The sequence below is a fragment of the Schistocerca gregaria genome, chromosome 7, assembly GCF_023897955.1.
Source record: "Schistocerca gregaria isolate iqSchGreg1 chromosome 7, iqSchGreg1.2, whole genome shotgun sequence".
Classification (NCBI taxonomy): domain Eukaryota; kingdom Metazoa; phylum Arthropoda; class Insecta; order Orthoptera; family Acrididae; genus Schistocerca; species Schistocerca gregaria.
The window spans coordinates 544,166,864-544,189,220 of NC_064926.1; the positions used below are offsets into that span (position 1 = coordinate 544,166,864).

General features: G+C 41.6%; 1 protein-coding gene across 1 annotated transcript in view; it reads right to left on the minus strand.

Annotated features, from left to right (window-relative positions):
• Nucleotides 1-13,135, minus strand: part of LOC126281325 (2-oxo-4-hydroxy-4-carboxy-5-ureidoimidazoline decarboxylase-like) — a 52,298-nt gene extending 39,163 nt beyond the window's left edge. The window contains exon 1 of the mRNA XM_049980181.1: nucleotides 13,032-13,135. The gene's annotated coding sequence lies outside the window, so the exon portion shown is untranslated. The remainder of the gene's footprint in view (nucleotides 1-13,031) is intronic.
• Nucleotides 13,136-22,357: the final 9,222 nt, after the last annotated feature.

Genomic DNA, 22,357 nt, shown 5'->3' on the forward strand with positions numbered 1-22,357 from the left:
TACAAAGGAGATTGCTTACAAATCATTTGTTGCGACTGGTTCTAGGATATTGCTCAAGTGTTGGGACCCGTATCAGATAGGACTAACAGGAGGTATTGAACATATACATAGAAGGGCAGTAAGAATGGTCACAAATTTTTGTAATCCATAAGAGAGTGTCACAGAGATAGTGAAGAAACTAAACTGGGAGACTCTTGAAGATAGCCGTAAACTATCCCAAGAAGGTCTGTTAACAAAATTTCAAGTCCCATCTTTAAATGATTACACTAGGGATATACTACAACCCCATATGTAACGCTCACACAGGGATCATGAGGATGAGATTAGAATAATTACTGCATGCACAGAGACATTCAAACAATCATTCTTCTCACATTTCTAATGTGAATGGAACAGGAAGAAGCTCTAGTAACTCATACAATGGGATGTACTCTCTGCCACACACCTCATGGTGGACAGATTTAGTCCTTCCAGTTCAATAATCTCATAAGAATAATTGAATTTTTCCATTCAGGAGATGTTTGCAATTACATCTGTAAATTATATGAACACCACGCGGAATCTGTTGCTATGATACATGTTATTTGCTTGTTGATGCAGATTCCACATAAAGTCCTGATGTAGCTGATATCAATAGTTCCTTCCCCTTCCTTTACTTTCCTTTTCTCCTCCACTTCCAATTTACATAATATCATCACCAAATGTTTTGAAGTTTGTAGGTTACATGTATGAATGACAGCCAGACCCAGTGCTAAATTTTCTAACATTAAATTATTGGTGACACAATTTAGCCTTTATTGCTCATCAATAAGCATAAAGGTACACATACATTATAAATGCTGTTAAATGAATTTTCACGATTTCTCTAGTTACAGGGTCTGTTCTCGATCTGTGGCACTTCTCTACACTGTTTTAAGTTGTGTCTAACATAACACACGTTTTTAGCTTGAAGCTACACTGAAATACCAAAGAAACTTGTATAGGCACATGAATTCCAATACAGAGATATGTAAAGAGGCAGAATACAGCTCTGTGGTCGGCAGTGTCTATATAAGGCAACAAGTTTCTGGTGCAGTTGTTAGATAGGTTACTGCTGCTACAATAGCAGGTTATTAAGAATTAAGTGACTTTGAATGTGGTGCTACAGTCGGTGCATGGGCAATGGGGCACACCATCTCTGAGGTAGCGAAGAAGTGGGGATTTTCCCATAGGACCACTTCACGAGTGTACCGTGAATGTCAGGAAGCCTGTAAAACATCAAATCTTCAACGTCAATGCGTCCAGAAAAAGATCCTGCAAGAACAGGACCAACGATCACTGAAGAGAATTATTCAATGTGACAGAAGTGTAACCCTTCCACAAATTGCTGCAGATTTCAATGCTGCCCCATCAACAAGTGTCAGTATGTGAACCGTGCAATGAAGCATCATCAATATGGGCTTTTGGAGCCAAAGGCCCACTCATGTACTCTAGATGACTGCACAACACAAAGCTTTACATCTCGCCTGGACCTGTTAACATTGACACTGGACTGCTGATGACTGGAAACATGTTGCCCGGTTGGATGAATCTCATTTCAAATTGCATTGAGTGGATGGATGTGTACGGGTATGGAGACAACCTCATGAATCCATGGGCCCTGCATGTCAGCAGAGGACTGTTCAAGTTGGTGGAGGCTGTAAGGTGTGGGGCATGTGCAGTTGGAGTGATATGGAACCCATGTCACGTCTAGATATGATCCTGACAGGTGACATGTATGTGAGCATCCTGTACGATCACCTGCATCTGTACATTTCCATTGTGCATTCTGACAGACGAGAGCAATTTCAGCAGGACAATGCAACACTCTTCTGAGTTTAAACACTTCCACTGGCCACAAAACTCCTGAGACATGGACATTATTGAGCATATCAGGGATGCCTTGCAACGTGATATTCAGAAGAGATCTCCATCATCTTGTACTCTTATGGATATATGGACTTCAGACATTAGTCGAGTACGACCCATATCGTGTTGCAGCACTTCTGCATATTTGCAGGGGCCCTATGTGATATTAGGTAGGTGTACCAGTTTCTTTGGCTCTTCAGTGTATAAGGGACAACTTAAAAAAAATGGCAGCACTGCAGCTAACTTTGTATATGTTTTTTATGATCCAGAGCCTTTTCTCTTTTGTTCAAAAGAGCTTGTACACATTCTGCCTGCAAAAACTCATGAGACGTGATGATTTCATCTGTGATATGAATACTGTGATGAGCTTGCACAATTTTTATTTTAAAGTGGTTTATACTGTGAGTGATAAAAATTCCACAAACAGAAAATGTGTGACATATTTCTCAAAACCACCAAAAAAGTGTTGCTCATGCCTATTTTGCTTACCCTTGATTATCATTCTTTTTTTATGTCTGATAGTGTGCACATATCAAAAGCATTGTGAACAATTCGGTTAACCAGAAAAATTCACAGCAGGACTTCACATATCTTAATTTTGAAAACCCTGGAAAAGACGGGCACCAAATTTGACTTCATTGCTTACAGTGCAGAAGATCCATACTTTGGAAAGGGAATCCAGTGGTTTGTAGATGAAGTACCTCTGTACACCAAATTTTGAAATGCAAAATGTAAAATATACACTCCTGGAAATTGAAATAAGAACACCGTGAATTCATTGTCCCAGGAAGGGGAAACTTTATTGACACATTTCTGGGGTCAGATACATCACATGATCACACTGACAGAACCACAGGCACATAGACACAGGCAACAGAGCATGCACAATGTCGGCACTAGTACAGTGTATATCCTCCTTTCGCAGCAATGCAGGCTGCTATTCTCCCATGGAAACGATCATAGAGATGCTGGATGTAGTCCTGTGGAACGGCTTGCCATGCCATTTCCACCTGGCGCCTCAGTTGGACCAGCGTTCGTGCTGGATGTGCAGACCGCGTTGAGACGACGCTTCATCCAGTCCCAAACATGCACAATGGGGGACAGATCCGGAGATCATGCTGGCCAGGGTAGTTGACTTACACCTACTAGAGAACGTTGGGTGGCACGGGATACATGCGGACGTGCATTGTCCTGTTGGAACAGCAAGTTCCCTTGCCGGTCTAGGAATGGTAGAACGATGGGTTCGATGACGGTTTGGATGTACCGTGCACTATTCAGTGTCCCCTCGACGATCACCAGAGGTGTACGGCCAGTGTAGGAGATCGCTCCCCACAACATGATGCCGGGTGTTGGCCCTGTGTGCCTCGGTCGTATGCAGTCCTGATTGTGGCACTCACCTGCATGGAGCCAAACATGCATACGACCATCATTGGCACCAAGGCAGAAGCGACTCTCATCGCTGAAGACGACACATCTCCATTCGTCCCTCCATTCACGCCTGTCGTAACACCATTGGAGGTGGGCTGCACGATGTTGGGGCATGAGCGGAAGACGGCCTAACGGTGTGCATGACCGTAGCCCAGCTTCATGGAGACGGTTGCGAATGGTCCTCGCTGATACCCCAGGAGCAAGAGTGTCCCTAATTTGCTGGGAAGTGGCGGTGCGGTCCCCTACGGCACTGCGTAGGATCCTACGGTCTTGGCGTGCATCCGGTCCGGTCCCAGGTTGACGGGCACGTGCACCTTCCGCCGACCACTGGCGACATCATTGATGTACTGTGGAGACCTCATTCCCCACGTGTTGAGCAATTCGGCGGTACGTCCACCCGGCCTCCTGCATGCCCACTATATGCCCTCGCTCAAAGTCCGTCAACTGCACATACGGTTCATGTCCACGCGGTTGCGGCATGCTACCAGTGTTAAAGACTGCGATGGAGCTCCGTATGCCACGGCAAACTGGCTGACACTGACGGCGGCGGTGCACAAATGCTGCACAACTAGCGCCATTCGATGGCCAACACCGCGGTTCCTGGTGTGTCCGCTGTGCCGTGCGTGTGATCATTGCTTGTACAGCCCTCTCGCAGTATCCGGAGCAAGTATGGTGGGTCTGACACACCGGTGTCAATGTGTTCTTTTTTCCATTTGCAGGAGTGTAGTTTCAGTCCACATTCTGTGTAGGGTTTCTCACTTTAAGTAAGGAACAATGAGTACTGCACGTTTTGTTACTTTTAATTAAATAGGGTTGGTCATTGGTGAATATTAAAACAATATATAAAGATGAACATCTGAAAGATTTGACTGGAAGGAGACGATGATAATTTCTAAATAAGTGTTTGAAATGGTGATAAAGTATAAATGCCAGCCGTGAGAGACCTATTGGGCAACATGAAGTACATCTCGCAGGTAACTTTAAATGCCAATGTACTGTATTCATGAATTTGCCTTCAAGTATTTTTTGCCAAGTGAAATACAGACAGATGTTCTTGAGGCAAGGTTTGCAAATTAGACATTTGCAGACTCACAGTACTTAATTTATTTAATAAAAGTCTCTCAAATTGAATGTTAGACAAGATTTGATAACCTCTTTCCTTTTCTATCCAGTTTCATATTGGATTGTAACTGTTTCTGTGAGAGGTGAAGAGGTGATGATGAAAGCAATCTCACATTCTTTCTCCCTCTTACATATTTATATGGCTGTTGCACTTGGGTTACTCTGGAGAGACTGATGCATGAATTCTGTGCTTTAGTCAAAGCTCTGGATAAGGTTATACTACTAGTTTTAATGACAGATATGAATAGAGGACTGCCATACGGATACAGAGAATGTCATCATGAACAACCACATAACAGTACAGAAACTGATTGAAACTAGCAATAAGACTGAATTTTTGAGCTGAAATAACAAGAGAAAACTTGTAAAACAGACATCTTGCACAAACTGGGTTTCTTCCTGACACACAGCCGGCTGAAGTGGCCGAGCAGTTCTAGGCGCTACAGTCTGGAACCGTGCGACTGCTACAGTCGCAGGTTCGAATCCTGCCTTGGTCATGGATGTGTGTGATTCCCTTAGGTTAGTTAGGGTTAAGTAGTTCTAAGTTCTAGGGGACTGATGACCTCTGATGTTAAGTCCCATAGTGCTCAGAGCCATTTTCCTCCTGACACACTTCATTTGTAAAATGGGAATTTTAAAGATTGCACATTAAGTTAGCTCTCACTGCTTTCTCCAAATAAACTTCTTAGTGATTATGTGAACAAACTAATGACAATTGTGCTAATGTCGAAGAGAAGAGAATACTGAAAATGTATCCCATGGAATCTGTGTTTGACAGTGAGAGAGAGAGGGAGAGAGAGAGAGAGAGAGAGAGAGAGAGAGAGAGAGGGGGGGGACATTTTTTTAAATTACACCTTACACATTTGCCCAAATTTGTCTTTTGTACATATAGGTTGAATAACAATAGTTCATAGAAATAAGTCAAATGATAAGACCTATCTGTTTTGATGGCAAATTAATTCATCAATACAATAACAATTTTGTTTCCAATGGGACCGCAGCTCGGTATAAGTCATGTAAAGACATTATGAATGAAGTCCAAAAAGCTGCTTCTATTTTCAGATGTTTATTTAATTCCGACAGGCCTGTTTCAGCACTATTGTCTGATGATGGCAATAGTGCTGAAACAGGTATGCCGTGATTAAATAAACATCTGAAAATAGAAGCAGCTTTTTGGACTTAATTCATAATGTCAATACAGTAACAACTCTTACTTTACAATAGTTTCTTTAATTCATTTTTAAATTTATGTAAATTTTGTAGTTTTTGGATTTCTTTAGGCAAGGCATTGGCCATTATTTTTGGAACATACATCAAAATATTTTGGTATAGGGCATTTGAACAAATGTCTCTGTGGAAATCATGTTTGTTTCTGGTTTCAGAGGTGTGTACTTCAACATTTAGAGTAGAGAATTCTTGATGTGACTTAAGAAAACCTAAAGATTTATGAATGAATAAACCAGGTAGAGTCAATTTTTTTAAGTCGTTAAATGGTTCTTTCTTTACATGGCTCCCTGTGGGTAGTACCCCTGATGATTCAAATTGCTCTCTTTTGGAGCTTAAAACAGTTTTTATCCCTGAGAATATAACACAATAGCTTATAAGGCTATCTAGTAGTAGTAGTAGTAGTAGTAGTAGTAGTAGGAACATAATACTGTTTCAGAACTGCAGTATTCTTTAAGATTTCTTAATATATAACAGTATTTACTAAGATTTTTATTCAACAATTCAACTGTTTTTCACCATCTTAAATTGTTGCCCAACAATACACCTAAAATTTTGTGAAATATGTTTGTTCCATTATACTGTTCCCTATCTCTACTCATATGTTATTATTTCCTTTGTTCCTTATGTGCCTAAAATCCATTCATGTGTTTTTTTTGTCATTTATATCTAAATAGTTGTCTCTCAACCATTTTGCTGCCTCATTTGTTGCTGGGTTCACTGTGTCCTTTGATAGAGAGGGCTGTCTCATCTGTACTGATTCAGCTTTTGTTAGATGGTTTGGAAAGTCATTAATGAAAACCAAGAAGAGCAGGGAGTCTAAAACAGAACCTTGGAGTATACAACAGTTAACTTTCTTGTATGTTGAGTAATGTGTTCTTCCATTATGAGTTAGTTTAACACTTTGATACCTGTCAAAGAGATATGATTTAAACCAGTTGTATACCTTTCCAAAGACACCATAGCAAGACAGCTTCTCTAGGAACATGCCTTGGTTAATGAGGTTAAATGCCTTGGATAGATTTAAAAATATTCATAGTTTAATTCATCATTATCTGCTGAAATTGAAACCTGTTCTAAGAAGCGATACACAGCTGTATTAGCAGACGTGTTTTTCCTGAAACCATTCTGTGCATTGGTAAGAATTTTACATTTGTTCATAAAATTTAACAGTTTCTAATACATTATTCTCTCAATAACTTTGGCAAAACCTGATAGTTGTGGCAATGGTCTGTAATTTTGCACATTAGTTCAGTTATTATTTTGTCTGAACTATGTCTTATGACCCTCTCGGGAGCACTATCACATCCACAAGATATTTTATTTTTCAGCTTATTAATTGCATTTCTTACTACTGAATGTGTAACTGGGTACAAAAAGGCTGTTCTTTCATTTATAGGAACTTTTATGTATGTTACTTTTGAGTTCCACACGTTCTTGGTAAGATTTTGAGTAATGTTAATATAGTAGTCATTGAATATATTAGCAATATTTTGAGGATCTTCAACAACTTTCCTTCTTTTTTATAACCAGATGTTTATCACTTTGGAGTTACCTAAATTATAGTGTATGACTTCAAATCGACTGTTCATCTTCTTTGCTGCATGTATAACCTTTCTATATGCTGAGCTGTGCCTTTAATGCTGCATTACAGTTTGTAAGCCTGTTGAGATTTTTAAATGTGCCTGCAGATTTCTTAATTTCTGCAGTTAGTCATCAGTTAGATTTGGGGGTAATTTTTATTTTCTAAGGGAGAAGGCAACATCAACACAATATTTATGTTCTGTGAAAAATGAATCATATTTAGTATCTCCAGCTTTGTTTGGGTTTATGTCCCATTTAACCCTCTGCAACAGGTTATGAAAAATCATAAGTTTACTTTCTTTATAGTGGTACACAGTGAAACATATTTACTATTTTTGACTTGCTTTCTAACATTGAAAACATAGGTCCAGAAAGCAAACAAAAACTGTAAACATATTTCATTGCATATCACGAACAATTTTATGAGTCAATAGGTTAGACGAGACTGCTTATGCGTTGCTTCCTGGACTCAGGTAGGCATGCCGGCCCCAGATCGAATCCGCCCAGTGGATTAACGACAAGGGTCAGTGGGATGGCTAGCCTGGATGTGATTTTTAGGCAGTTTGCCACATCCCACTAGGGGAATAGCGGGCTGGTCCCCACGTCCCACCTCAGTAACAAGACCCACAGATATTTGATACATGTTTGCACTATTTCATGGTTTACATTAGATGCAGACAGCTGGGATACACTGATTCTGTCCTGGGGGGTGTGGGTGGCGGCAGGCAGGGCATCCGGTCACCCCTTCAGACTAACAATGCCCAGTCTGATTGTAACAATACTGACCCTGCAAAAATTGTGGGGCAAGGCACAAGCAAAAGATGAAGATGATGATGATGATGAAAACAAGATGTAATGTTAATATAAATGTGTATTTTCTGGTAGTGTAAAACAACTGTGGTCACTATGATCACAGTCATTGAAAAGTTAATGATGCCCTTTGTTAGAATTTTTTGACCTTATTTTCAGTTCTGATCAACTTATTTTCTGTTCTGCATGTACCACTGTTAAGCTCAGTTTAACCTATTTCTTAATTCTGGATAATTGATGGATTCAGTTTTGTCTTTCCTTTTACTGGAGTCTGAATCTGTGTTCCCCCACCCCACCTTAAGAGTAGAATATATGTGGATGTCAAACTCTTTTGTGAATGATAGTCCCAGAGAAAGTCCATTCATGTATATTTTTAACTGAGTATCCAAAAATTTCAGCTCAGAAATATTTTCACCCATTGCAGATGTTTTGTTGTCTGTTGCAGTAATTTTGGATGAAATTAAGCCTAATAATTGACAACATCTAGACATTTCCACATATAAATTGTGTGCTGGACTTTTCTTACAGTTATCAAGTGTATCTATGCATCATTGCAAGTTTGCAGTTTCTGGACTAGTGGTTAACATTGGTGCATCTAGACTGCAAGGGTTCTGTGTTCTATTCCTGGCTGAGTCAGAGATTTTCTTAGCTCAAGGACTGAGTGTTTGTATTGTCCTAACATTTCATCTCATTGCCATTGACATGTAAGTCACGAAGTGGCTTCAAATAGAAAGAACTGCACCAGGAGGCTGAACAACCCCAGGTCTCAAAGCCAATAATGCCATATGATTATACCATTCATTGCACATAGTGCATGCTATTAGTTAACCACAAAATTACCACAATTGTGTGGTACATTGCATAATCTCAAATTCATTTATATTTCCTATTACACAACACAGAAATGCAACACTGCAGCCTTCAGCTATAGGTTTATTGTGGCACTGAAATGTGTTTTTATGAAAGAAAACTAGCGAATGCAGAAAGTTTTTGCCCAGAATTAGGTTTGCATAGGCCAGTGACATGCACACCCAGGAATTTGCACATCTGACAGTATAGTCCCACAAGGTGTGATGTCACCGAAGAGCACACTGGACGACTGTCCTTGCCAAAACCCAGCACATTTTGGCTCGCTCCTTCCAAGGTGTGTGGCAAATTTGAACTTGTCTAAACAACCCGTGTCCCCCTTGCAGATAACACTATTCACCAATAATAAAATATAATCTGAGTTGTCCTTACTTTTCATAACTCAACTGTATGGCAGCACACAGAGGACACTGAAAACATGTCATCAGATGATAAATAAATTATCAATTATTAATACTGATGACCAGGCTGATGAATATGTAATGCTCACACACCAATTACCCAGAGTGAAGGGGTCAGCAGAACAAAGAGCTTACCCTCAATTTAGTAAGGGTTAGTTTAATTAAGCCAGCTGTTGTGTAGTCCAGTGCACCACACGCTGATAACCAGTAATTCTACTTGTAACACTAGAAAACACTGTCTTCTATATAAATTGTTGTGTCTTGTTGCTTTTATATTCTTGCCTTTAAGTTTAACAAAGCACAAAATATGTAGTAGCTAAAAACATGCTCTTGTGTTTTAGCACTTTCTTCCACTGGTCCCTCAGTTATAAATGTCATAGCAATTATACAACCTCATATCACACCTTGGCACACAAGGACAGTGTACAGTATATATGTATATGACAAAATAATATACTTGCACATCCAGATACAAAATCATATCCAATAAAAAGTCATATCCAATAAAAAGTCATATCCAATAAAAAGGCATTGTTCAAATAAATGGTATTATATTTGCCTGTGTTCTCACTGCAGTTAAACAGAAGAATGGTGCCTCAAAGAGGTGTCCAGCAGTCAAAACACAAGCTGATTACTGCTACCTACCAGTTATGACTTACAGGTAACCCAAGCAGAAAGCTTCAGGACTGAATGCTCCCTTTTTTTCAGGCAACTGGGGGCCTGGACTGACTGTCCTAATCCTAACAGTATGCAACTGTCTGCACATGATTGATTTGGCTTCTAGGTGTACATTACAAACAATTTTAGAAGCACACCCCCCACCCAGACTAATACCTTCCCACCATTAATGTGCACAAAGAAGAAAGGATGCAATGGAATATCTGGAAGAGAACCTCCATCAGTGGTGTAGGATGAAAGATTTATCTGATGGCTGGTAAGTTCTAGAAGAATGTTGAGGTGACAATGTAGCAATGCATGACTCAGATATGCAGTCCCACAGGTTCAGCAGGGAGAAAGGTCAGTTGTCTCTTGAGCCAGTGTTATGTAGAAGTGTCAGACATCTCTTGCCAGCATATTTGAGGGCTCAGCAGTATTGGGATGCTATCCTCCAACCCATTGTGTACCACATTTTGTCAATTCATTCTTTTTGAAGAAGATAAATCTGAGCACCCCCCTGAGGACACCTTACTCCAGGAGGCAGCAATCAACCAAGTGGGTTGCTCTGGGGCATCTGTTGGCATAAGCCTAACTGGGCACACTTGATGGCACTTGATACTAAATCATTGCAGCAATGTGCCTCACACACACTGGATGTATTCGAGAGATCCACTGTTGAAGAGAGCGACAGGCTCACGCAGTAATGCTGCAACCACTTTGACAAGAAAACAAGAGTGCATTGGAGCAATAAAGCACAGAATGTTACCTGGTGACTGATTCTGACTTCACAGGTATCAAAAGATGTGTACCTCTGAATGTACTGCAGTTTTTGGTTATAGGTTTGTTTTTTACTGTATTTAAATTATTTTTTCAGTTTCACATGTGTTATTCTGTGTTCCCCTGTTCCCCTTAAATCCAATTCCAAACTTGCCTGCAAATTTGTGAGTGGTGCACACTGCTTTTGTGCAGTTTATTTACAAGCTCTTGGGTGCCAAGTACATTAATGGAAACAACAATCAGCATCTCACTGTTATGGGACCTTCATTATGCACCATAACTGTCAGTTTGGATTACTTGCATAGCTCAGTGGGCATGTGTTAGCATTGCTAGTTGTTTGCTTCTTGGCTGCCTCTATGTATAATACATGCTTGGAGGAGGCTGTGGTGAGGGCACATGTAGCATAATGCCACATCCTCTTCTAGAAGGTCGATATAGATAAAGAAACATAACTTATTAACAACTTGGAGGAAATGAATGAAAGTTTGGGAATATGTCACCAGAGGTCTCCCATTTGTGCAGGGTAAGGTGGTTGACACATGGCATGAGGTCAATGTGATGGTACATTTCATTGCAACATGGCCTGGAGACAATGTTTGAATGACATTCCACGAGGAGACTCATCAGGAAAATAGAAGAAGTGTAGCCCAGGAGTTTGGTATTCCTCACATCATTGCTTCAGGCGCATGGGGAGCATTCCAAGACACAGGCAATGCAGCCCAAAGGAGAGCATGTGGTTGACCACAGTCTACTACAGCAGCAGATCACTTTTACATTATGCAAGAGGCAGAAGGGGTCCATGTCAAACAGTTGGTGCAATTGTGGCTGCTTTTAACAGGACTGCAAGGTACACAATACCACAGTATCACAGTAATTGCATTTGGGTGGTCTATTTGCCTGATGACTGGTACGTTGTGATCCATTGAGACCTGCATACGGTAACACTGTTTGTGATGGCACCCAGTGTCGAAGGACTGGACTGACAGGGAGTGGGGGCATGTCTTCTTCTAGAATGAGAGCAGATTTAGTCTACGTAATGATTCTGGACATGGCCTCATATGGAAATAGGTGGGAACATAAACGCACCCAGGAACATTGTCGAAAACGATCATTTTGTTGGTCTAAGGAACCATAAAGATTTTGGAGGCATCAAGTTGTGTGGATGTACTCACCTCCAAATCCTTTAAAATGGTACATGCACCAGTCAACAGTATTGTGACACTGTACACCTCTCCCCTGCGCATCTTTTCAGGGGTACCTTCTGTCCTTTCTACATTGTTACGGATGACAATATGTAACCCCATTCAACAGCACAGCTGAAAGAGCCCATGGAATGAGAGATTATTTTGTGAATGGGTTGGTCTGCCCATAGGCCTGACTAGAATCCCATCGAGCACTTGTGGGATACATTGAGGTCAGTCGGTCGGTCGGTCGACCGTTCGCGCGATTTGGGTGAGAGGACCAAACATCGAGGTCATTGGTCCCATTGGATTACAGAAGGATGGGGAAGGAAATCGGCTGTGCCCTTTCAAAGGAACCACCTCTGCATTTGCCTGAAGCGATTTAGGGAAATCACAGAAAACCTAAATCAGGATAACCGGACACAAGTTTGAACCGTTGTCCTCCCAAATGCGAGTCCAGAGTGCTAACCACTGCATTGCCTTGCTCGGTGGATGTGTTGAGAAGTAGTATTGTAGCATGTCCACATGCACCAATGACTATCCGGCAGTTGCCAGCTGACTGGTGGAGGGATGGAACATCTACCAAAAGAATTTGTTACCAAGATTGTGGCTAGCAAGGGGCATGTCCCAGAGCATGCATTGCTCTCTGTGGTGATCACACACTCTATTAGGAATCACTGCATTATACCCAATGCCGGAGTACCCTCAAACATTTTTTTTAGAAATAAAGGACTGGATGTAGATAAGTCCTTGCCATAATACTCAGTCTTTCACTCTCCCTGCCTAATACTATCGTTACGCGATGACCCCATTTCGTGTCGCTTCTTTGTATTACCCCTAATTATTTAAATACTGTGATGTGCCCAAGATGTTCACGAGGTGAGTCATAAACGGCCGAAGTAGGGCGACTTCCGATGGTCACAAGTTGCGGTAGTCGGTTGGTTAGTTTGGAGAGAAAGGGATCAAGCTGCAGGGACATCAGTCGGTAAGTTGCGGCAGTTTCTAAGGGTATTTCAGAGCAGGAGGGATCAGTGTCTGCCTGACTAGCTTTGGTACTGGAGTAGCAGCAGCAGCAGCAGCAGGCAGTACTCACCTCTGGGCGGTCTGGAGCCACGGGTTGGTGTGGCGCGGCTGCTGCGCTGCCCGCAGGCCGCCTTATCGTGTGGACAGCCGCCAAGCCGTGGGGTCAGTCGGCGGCAAGGACACACACACACACACACACGCGCGCGCGCGCACGCTTCGTTCTGCCCCCCTTATCTCTGTGCACCTCCTCAGGCCTTCCCACTCAGTCCTGGAACGACCTGCTACGTACATGACACAGCTAGCGCTATCAAAACGTTCCTTCCTCCCGGGCTCCGGAGCTTCGGTGGCGTCATGCGGACTCGCACTCACGGCTGTGGGCGGGTATCATTCATTTCACGCTAGGTGAGGCGACCCCTACGTCAACGTGACGTAGGCACGCGTCATCACGAGTTGTCCAATCGACTGCTGTGTGCGTCTTGAATCTGCACTGCTCATTGTTCTTAGTTGATTTACAACATGAAGGCAAAATTAAATCGACCTAGATGGTTTAATATTTCCAGCAACATTCGGAATTACTTCGAACTTCAGTTTCTCAGTTTAACGTTTCTGCCCACATGAATTATGTACAATTCATTGGCTTTTATAAAAAATATGAAACACTTTAACTTCTCCCTATTTCACGTTTTTGTCCACATGATTTATGCACGATTATTCGGACTAAAAATGCCTAGACACTTTCGTTATGGTTATGATTCCTTCATTCAGATATTCGTCTTGTACATGAAACACACAATAATATCCCACATTCTTTGGAGTGCAGCTTAATAATTGACTAAAAGTTTTTTTGTTACTTTCGTTATGGTTCCGTTGTTCAATCATTCATTATGTTCCTGAAACACATAATACCATCCCAAATTGTTGGGATTAAAGCGTAATAACTAATTCAACTGAGATGAGCGTAACACATTACTCCTGTCACTTCGTTTGTACACATGTACACTCCTGGAAATGGAAAAAAGAACACATTGACACCGGTGTGTCAGACCCACCATACTTGCTCCGGACACTGCGAGAGGGCTGTACAAGCAATGATCACACGCACGGCACAGCGGACACACCAGGAACCGCGGTGTTGGCCGTCGAATGGCGCTAGCTGCGCAGCATTTGTGCACCGCCGCCGTCAGTGTCAGCCAGTTTGCCGTGGCATACGGAGCTCCATCGCAGTCTTTAACACTGGTAACATGCCGCGACAGCGTGGACGTGAACGGTATGTGCAGTTGACGGACTTTGAGCGAGGGCGTATAGTGGGCATGCGGGAGGCCGGGTGGACGTACCGCCGAATTGCTCAACACGTGGTGCGTGAGGTCTCCACAGTGCATCGATGTTGTCGCCAGTGGTCGGCGGAAGGTGCACGTGCCCGTCGACCTGGGACCGGACCGCAGCGACGCGCGGATGCACGCCAAGACCGTAGGATCCTACGCAGTGCCGTAGGGGACCGCACCGCCACTTCCACTTAGGGACACTCTTGCTCCTGGGGTATCGGCGAGGACCATTCGCAACCGTCTCCATGAAGCTGGGCTACGGTCCCGCACACCGTTAGGCCGTCTTCCGCTCACGCCCCAACATCGTGCAGCCCGCCTCCAGTGGTGTCGCGACAGGCGTCTTCAGCGATGAGAGTCGCTTCTGCCTTGGTGCCAATGATGGTGGTATGCGTGTTTGGCGCCGTGCAGGTCAGCGCCACAATCAGGACTGCATACGACCGAGGCACACAGGGCCAACACCCGGCATCATGGTGTGGGGAGCGATCTCCTACACTGGCCGTACACCTCTGGTGATCGTCGAGGGGACACTGAATAGTGCACGGTACATCCAAACCGTCATCGAACCCATCGTTCTACCATTCCTAGACCGGCAAGGGAACTTGCTGTTCCAACAGGACAATGCACGTCCGCATGTATCCCGTGCCACCCAACGTGCTCTAGAAGGTGTAAGTCAACTACCCTGGCCAGCAAGATCTCCGGATCTGTCCCCCATTGAGCATGTTTGGGACTGGATGAAGCGTCGTCTCACGCGGTCTGCACGTCCAGCACGAACGCTGGTCCAACTGAGGCGCTAGGTGGAAATGGCATGGCAAGCCGTTCCACAGGACTACATCCAGCATCTCTACGATCGTCTCCATGGGAGAATAGCAGCCTGCATTGCTGCGAAAGGTGGATATACACTGTACTAGTGCCGACATTGTGCATGCTCTGCTGTGTCTATGTGCCTGTGGTTCTGTCAGTGTGATCATGTGATGTATCTGACCCCAGGAATGTGTCAATAAAGTTTCCCCTTCCTGGGACAATGAATTCACGGTGTTCTTATTTCAATTTCCAGGAGTGTATTTACATTTAGCTTTGACGTTATCGGTACAACCGCAAAGATAGATTTACGCACTCATGTAGTCGATTTAGGTTATTTACGTCTATTTGTTGCCTTCATCATATGATTACAGATTGTTGGTATACCATTGCACTCTTCCTCACGAGTCTGTGGGAGTAACTATAAGGTTTGGGAATAACGTTGTTCAGAATTATACACTTTGTGATGTCCGGAATTTAAAAAAAAAGGGGGGGGGGGTGGTAATTTTTTGTTTTTTTTATTTTATTGAAAGGAAAGAAAGAAAAAAGGGTGAATAAAGGTGAAGGGAAGTGGTTCTATTTTTACTGGAATGAACTTATTGATGGACATCACAAAAATTTATTTTACCTATATTTTTTTTACTCATCGAAGAAGACAACACAACACATATAAAAGAAATCATCGCACTAATATTATCCACAGAATGATCGTTTCACAAGACACTTTCTAGCTCGACTGACTCTTAAGACTGAACAAGACTCGACTGACTCTACTCTCTCTCTGGACCACCGCCTCTTCACGTCCCTCTGAACCAGAGATTTCAACTGTGATTAGCACGCCGATTATTTAATTAATCGTACAGCCGCTGGGCGCGCGCTTGGCGCGTCATTTAATGGGGTTAAACGCACACCGCGAGAGGCGTGGGCTAGCGGTGTCTTACATGTATCGCCACACGGCCCCCTCTACTGGTGCGTAAGTTTTTCAAACTTCGCGGCAGTACCAGATTTGAGTTGACGAACAAGGTTGTGCAGTGTTTGCACCAGCATTATACAACATTTTCAAACATATGACAAGTACATACATATATAAAGAATTATAGCCTAAAGTACAAAGTTTAAGTAAATATACATAAATTGTTGCACATTACAAAATAGCTACTTTGAAATTGATCAATGGATGATTAATTTTTTTTTAGAGAGATGCCTGCACCGTTGGCAGTCCTGTTATTAAAACAATAGCTGCTACCCTGTATTCACAGTTCTTATTGTGTCGACCAGTGAGCACTATGCTTTGCCTCAGTTCAGTGTGGTGCGTCGTGCGAAGCACAGTAAAAGTCACAGCACCACAACTTTGTTTACTTTACAGTTTGCACATCAGGACAATAGGTAATGAACCTGCTTACGACAAAAGAACACAAAAGGTCATACAATTTGGTTTTAAGTTGTCGATGACAACAAAGTTCATGTCAGTATTGTTGGTGTTTAAGAGTGACTGTGCGTGCACGAGTGCAGTAATTTTGATAAAGTGGTCCATCCACCACGCACCGCGGCACTGCGTACAGCCTCGCGCTCGGGTCCGCTGTTGAGGTATAATAGGCGGTGACACGTCTGGCGGCGCCACCCCTTACGACGGACGCGACAGTACTGGTAGCCGCATCCGAAGACCGTACAACGCAGACTTCCAAGCACTTTCCAAGGTAGGGATCACTGTGATACGCCTCATTGCACTTTATCGTAGAATTTGAGATTAAACTTATCACTTTGTACGGAAAACACTTTTCTATCATATTTTTACTCTTGACTGGTTGATTTCTCTTTATCAACACTATTTGATTTTTTTTTACACTGTTCAGAAGGGAGGTTCGACGTCCTGTTCCTTCTGAGAACACATTTTCACAGACACTTCACTTTTGAGCAAAATTATACTTTGCATCTTTTCTCCTTTTATATTAGGTGCACATAGTAAGACTGTTTTGTGTGTAGCCTTCACAAGAGGACATTTAAGTTTTGAATAGGCAAGTTCAAAATTACATAGAAAAAATGGACATGTACATATACATAAAATGATTACCTACTATAGACATGAAATTCAATATACATAATACAAATGAACTTCTTCGTAGCTAAGTTGCTACATAGCCATTGAAATACTTTGCTAGTCGTGACCTGTGAAACTCTCCCAAAATTCATATTTATATAGAGAATACTAGTTGTTTACATCTTCAAAAACTTACAATTAGACATGTTTTGCTAGTCGTGTCCTGTGAAACTTTACAAAATTCAGATTTATATTGAGATTGCTAGTTGTTTACATTTACAAAATTTTACAATTAGACATGACATGACATATTTATGTACACGAAATTCAGGTTGTGCCATCTATTTCTTGCTGTGCATGTGCACTAACGGAGTACTATCTCCTTCTTTACAGAATATTGAAATCTATGGCATCTGCCATCAAGAATTCTGCAAAACTCGACGAGAGACCCTAAGTGCTGCAAATTATGAATGGACAAAATATACAAAAGAATAGTGCAAAAACCTCACTACCCCACTATCCATCGTCCAGCAGTGGGCAAGGAGGTGGGAGTAGGATCAAGATAGAAGGATTGGGTTATATTCATATTTACAAAATCTTCATCAATACAGTAGTGTTTTCACACATGTGTGCGACGAATAGTGTATCTATTTGCGTAACGTATGCATCATAAACTTTGCCATTGCGCAAGTGTCACTGACTTTAAGCCAATTCATGTTGTATTCAGTTTCATCCTTTAAAGTTGATCCGAATTGCTGTTTAAGCAAAAAGAAATTCAATGATCATTGTCAATCACTTCCTGTAAATCAGTCAAAGATTTTTGCAAGAATCAATGTGAGTACCGTATATGGTTTAATTCACTCGTTGAATCAGTCATGTTTAGGTAAATACGCGCTTAATGACACGGTAGTTTATATTCCTGAAAAAAATTCGGTCAGTAAACGTACTAATAAATGACTATAGGATCCTTCCATAAGAGGTGTACTTTAGTGAGTATCACGTAGTAAAATAAATATATGAATTTCCTGTAGGTAAAGGAAAATGAATACGCTTTAGTTTCCATAAAGACAAGAAAATCGCTGTGTCCACGAAGACAGCTGCGTCGTACTGCTTCACACACAAATCTTCAAAAACTTATCCACTTTGCTGAAAGAGAAAGAAAAATCTCATACACTAAAGTATGTTTTCTTGTAATCGTGAATTGTGCGTCGTACCGGTAGTCGTGTAGTTTTTGTTTCCTGGTCGAGAACATGAGCAGAGAGCGGGAGACTTCGTATCCTAGCAATTGTTTTATGAGAGTCGCATTTTCTTAACTCTGGTCCAGACAGAACGACCTAAAATTGCATAACTTATATACTATCCCACTTACACAAATACATATGTCCATGTCCTCATAGTATCAAGTAATGAGTGCTAGATTTCACCTAAATTACTTCACAGGATAAAAACATTTTTTTAAATAGTGTTAATGTTAGTGAGTTCATAAGTTCGTAACCATTAAACACGACCTTCGTAAATGTAGAATACGAATCTTACGAAGGCAGCCTGCATGCATGGTACTACACAATTAGCCTGTGTAAAGAATGAGATTCTATAACGACAGCAATTTTTATTCGCTACGTAAGCAGATTATTTATTTCGCTGTGGCTGATAAACATTTTTCCTCCACAATGACCTATGTACAAAATTTACGTTTGTTACGATGGAGAGCACACAAATTCTTTATGCCAAGCGTGAGATAATGGTTTTTTAAATAGGGCACATACCAAATAAGTTTTTCTTTCTCCTTTTTTATTGCCTACACGGCGAATCATTTCTCATTAACATCTATCAGTATTCATACACACGTATCGTTTTCATTCATACAGCTTCATATAATTAATATTCACCTTTCTTCTCATAGAACAGCTTCAATATAAATCGCAAATCATCAAATAATACTACGTGGTGGCATCACTGGCTCACACACAACGAAATCCTCATCATCATCATAAAAACTACCTTATAAACTAAAATTCACATTCATTCTTTCACACTCATTTCAACACAATCATTCACTCATGCTGGCGTATAGTATAGCATTCTGGTGGCTCTCAAATTCATCACAGTTATTAACATAATAAAATCTTTTTTCTTGTACATAGTTTCCTGTTCTAGAAAATGCCTGTTGAAGGAGTAAGTTTGGTCGCTAACTTCGTTGTCCTTGGCTAGTAGTCGAATTATTCGTAGCATAGTAAATATAACGTAGATTAAATAGTTCTTGGATTGCATGTAATGTTTAACGTAGATTTGCTATAGTTTAATGCGTTATGATTCTTTGCATTGACTAACAATTAACACTAACCTTTTAGCTGTAACTAGCACATCCTTTCTCTTTCTCTTACTTTACATACTGCTTTAAGTGGTGGTGGGCGTAAAGTCCTTTAACTTTCTGTGTTGTAGGGTATGCTAATAAATAACATCCAGGGTGAGGAATATCGACGATTCGGTATGGACCTGAGTAAACTAATTGCCATTTCTTAAGCAAACGTTTTAGCCTCGTAGATTTGGGATGGGTTGTGAGCAATACCAAATCATCAATTTCGAACACACGTGTCGGTCTGACCCGTTTATCAAATTTTTTCTTCCGGAGCTCCGCAGTGTGTGCCAGGGTAATGGCAGCTTGCCTTACCTTTTCCTGCAAAGAAATATCGTCCGAAGACAACTTAGGCAGGGGACTTGACCATGAGTATTTTTCTGATTCGTCTGATAATAACTCGGCAGGTGAGAATCCGGTTGAACTATGTGGTAAATTGTTCACAATGTACTCGAACGGAGCGAGGTATTCTATCCATTTGGAATGTTTTGTAGAAGAATGGATGCGCATAAATTAATTAAATTCTTTAAAAATTCGCTCAACGGGGTTACCCTGTGGGTGAAATCGGGAAGTAAGAACATGTTTAATATCGGAATCTTGCAGAAATGATTTCCACTTTGCACTCGTAAAGTACGATGCATTGTCCGTTAGGACAGCGACAGGTTTTCCGACGCGGGCTAGGTAGTCGGCCGAAAAGCGTCGAATGATAGCCGCAACAGTGGCTGTGCGCAAGGCGTACAATTTCACATACTTAGTAAAAACGTCCAATATAGCCAAAATGTATTTAGCACCACCGCGGGATTGTGGATAGGGTCCGCCAATGTCTACGGAAATCAAATCAAGCGGTTGCTTTGGAAGAATGGGATGCAATTCAATTGATGCATGTTTGTTCAAATATTTTGCCTTCTGGCAAATGATACATTTGCGAATGACCTGCAGGACTCTACGTCGCATGTTAGGAAAATAGCAGAAGCGTAGGATCTTGGCGGCACATTTATTAATGCCATAATGTCCCCAGGTTTTGTGGGTGAACAAGATGAAGTCGTCAACATAAGCTTCCGGTAAACATACCAACCAACGCTCTGACACGAGATGGGAACGATGAAACAGTACACCATTGTTGATCTTGTAGTAATTTTGAAGATTAGAATTTGAATTCTGACATAATTTTGTTTTTACTGTAGACCACCTAGGATCGGCATCTTGTAACTGTGCAAAATCCCTGCAGATTCGGTGATAGTAGCGGTTGTAGGATTCGTCATACATTAACATGACCTGAAAGTCGGAAGTTTGCTCATGCAAATCGGAAAGATTTTTCGCATCGTGCGGAAGACGAGAAAGAGCGTCCGCAACAATATTGGTTTCGCCGGAGATGTAAATAATTTCGAAATCGTATTCAAACACCAACGAGTGAGCCGGGAATGAAGTAATTTGCAAGACAGTAAAAATGATAAAGCTTTGTGGTCTGTATAGATGCGTGTATGTTTTCCCCAGAGAAAAAATTGAAATTTTCGCATAGACCAAATAATTGCAAGGGTCTCGCGTTCCGTAACTGAATACGATCTCTCGCATTCAGTTAAGGTGCGACTGGCAAAACTGATAGGTTTTACTATTGTTCGATCATGTTCAACAGATAGTTGAAACAAAAAGGCCCCAAGTCCATAAGATGACGCATCGGTCGATAGGCAGAAGTCTTTTGACATGTCCGGATGACAGAGGAGTGGTGCGTGGATTAATGATTGTTTAATTTTTTCAAAATCGGCTTGACATTCTGTAGTCCATCGCCAAAGGGAATTTTTCTTTAGAAGATTTAGAAGATGTGGGCTGTTAAGAGCTTGCTGTGTCACGAACTTTCTGAAAAATGACGAAAGACCCAAAAATGCTTTAAGTTGTTTTTTGGTTCGGGGTGCAGGAAAGTTGCGAATTGCTTCAGTCTTTTTAGAGTCCGGCCTGATGCCTTCCGGCGTGATGATGTGGCCAAGGAACTTAATCTGTTGTCGGGCGAACCTTGATTTTTCCAAATTGATTGTCACGCCTGCATCGGCGAATTTAATCAAAATTTGTCTTAGAAGATCGACATGTTCTTCCCAGGTGGCAGTCGCCACAACTAAATCATCCACATAGGGAGTGATTTGTGAAAGTAAATCTGGCCCGAGGACGTCGTCAAGCGCCTCGATAAAGATTCCTGCACTTATTCGTAACCCGAATGGCAAAACACGGAATTGGTATGATCGTCCTTCGCACAAAAATGCGGTATATTTACGTGATTCAGGATGTAGAAGAACCTGGTAGTAGGACGATAGTAGGTCGATATTAGTCAGAAATTTGGCGTTGTGAAATTTCAGGAGTTGTTCGTCCAGATTTACAGGGCGAGTATTTACCGGTATAATAATTTTGTTGATTTCGCGTGCATCGAGAACAAGACGCACGCTTCCATCGGGTTTCGAAACTGACAACAAAGGGTTGCAATACGGCGAGTGCGAATTTTCTATGATTTTCCAACGTAGCATTCTGTTAATTTCCTGCATAACCGCTGGTTTTTTAGACCACGGTATATTGTAGTGTGTACGACAAAATGTTAGGTGGGGTTTGACATCCATCTTGTACACATACCCACGTATGATACCAGGTTTATCTTGAAAGACTACTGAAAATTGTTGAAGAAGGTGAAACAGATTCTGTTTTTGCAAATCAGTTAGATGGTAGGCTTCGGCACACTTTTCCCACAGAGTTTTACTATCAGCATTGTGAGAAGAATTGCAATTGTTTGTCATAGAAAAATTAGTGATGGGCACAGATTGTACTTTCAAGTGACGTACGTCCCGATAAGAATTGTTGTTATTAATTGTTTTAGATAAAGGTATCAAAATTCTTTGCTTTTC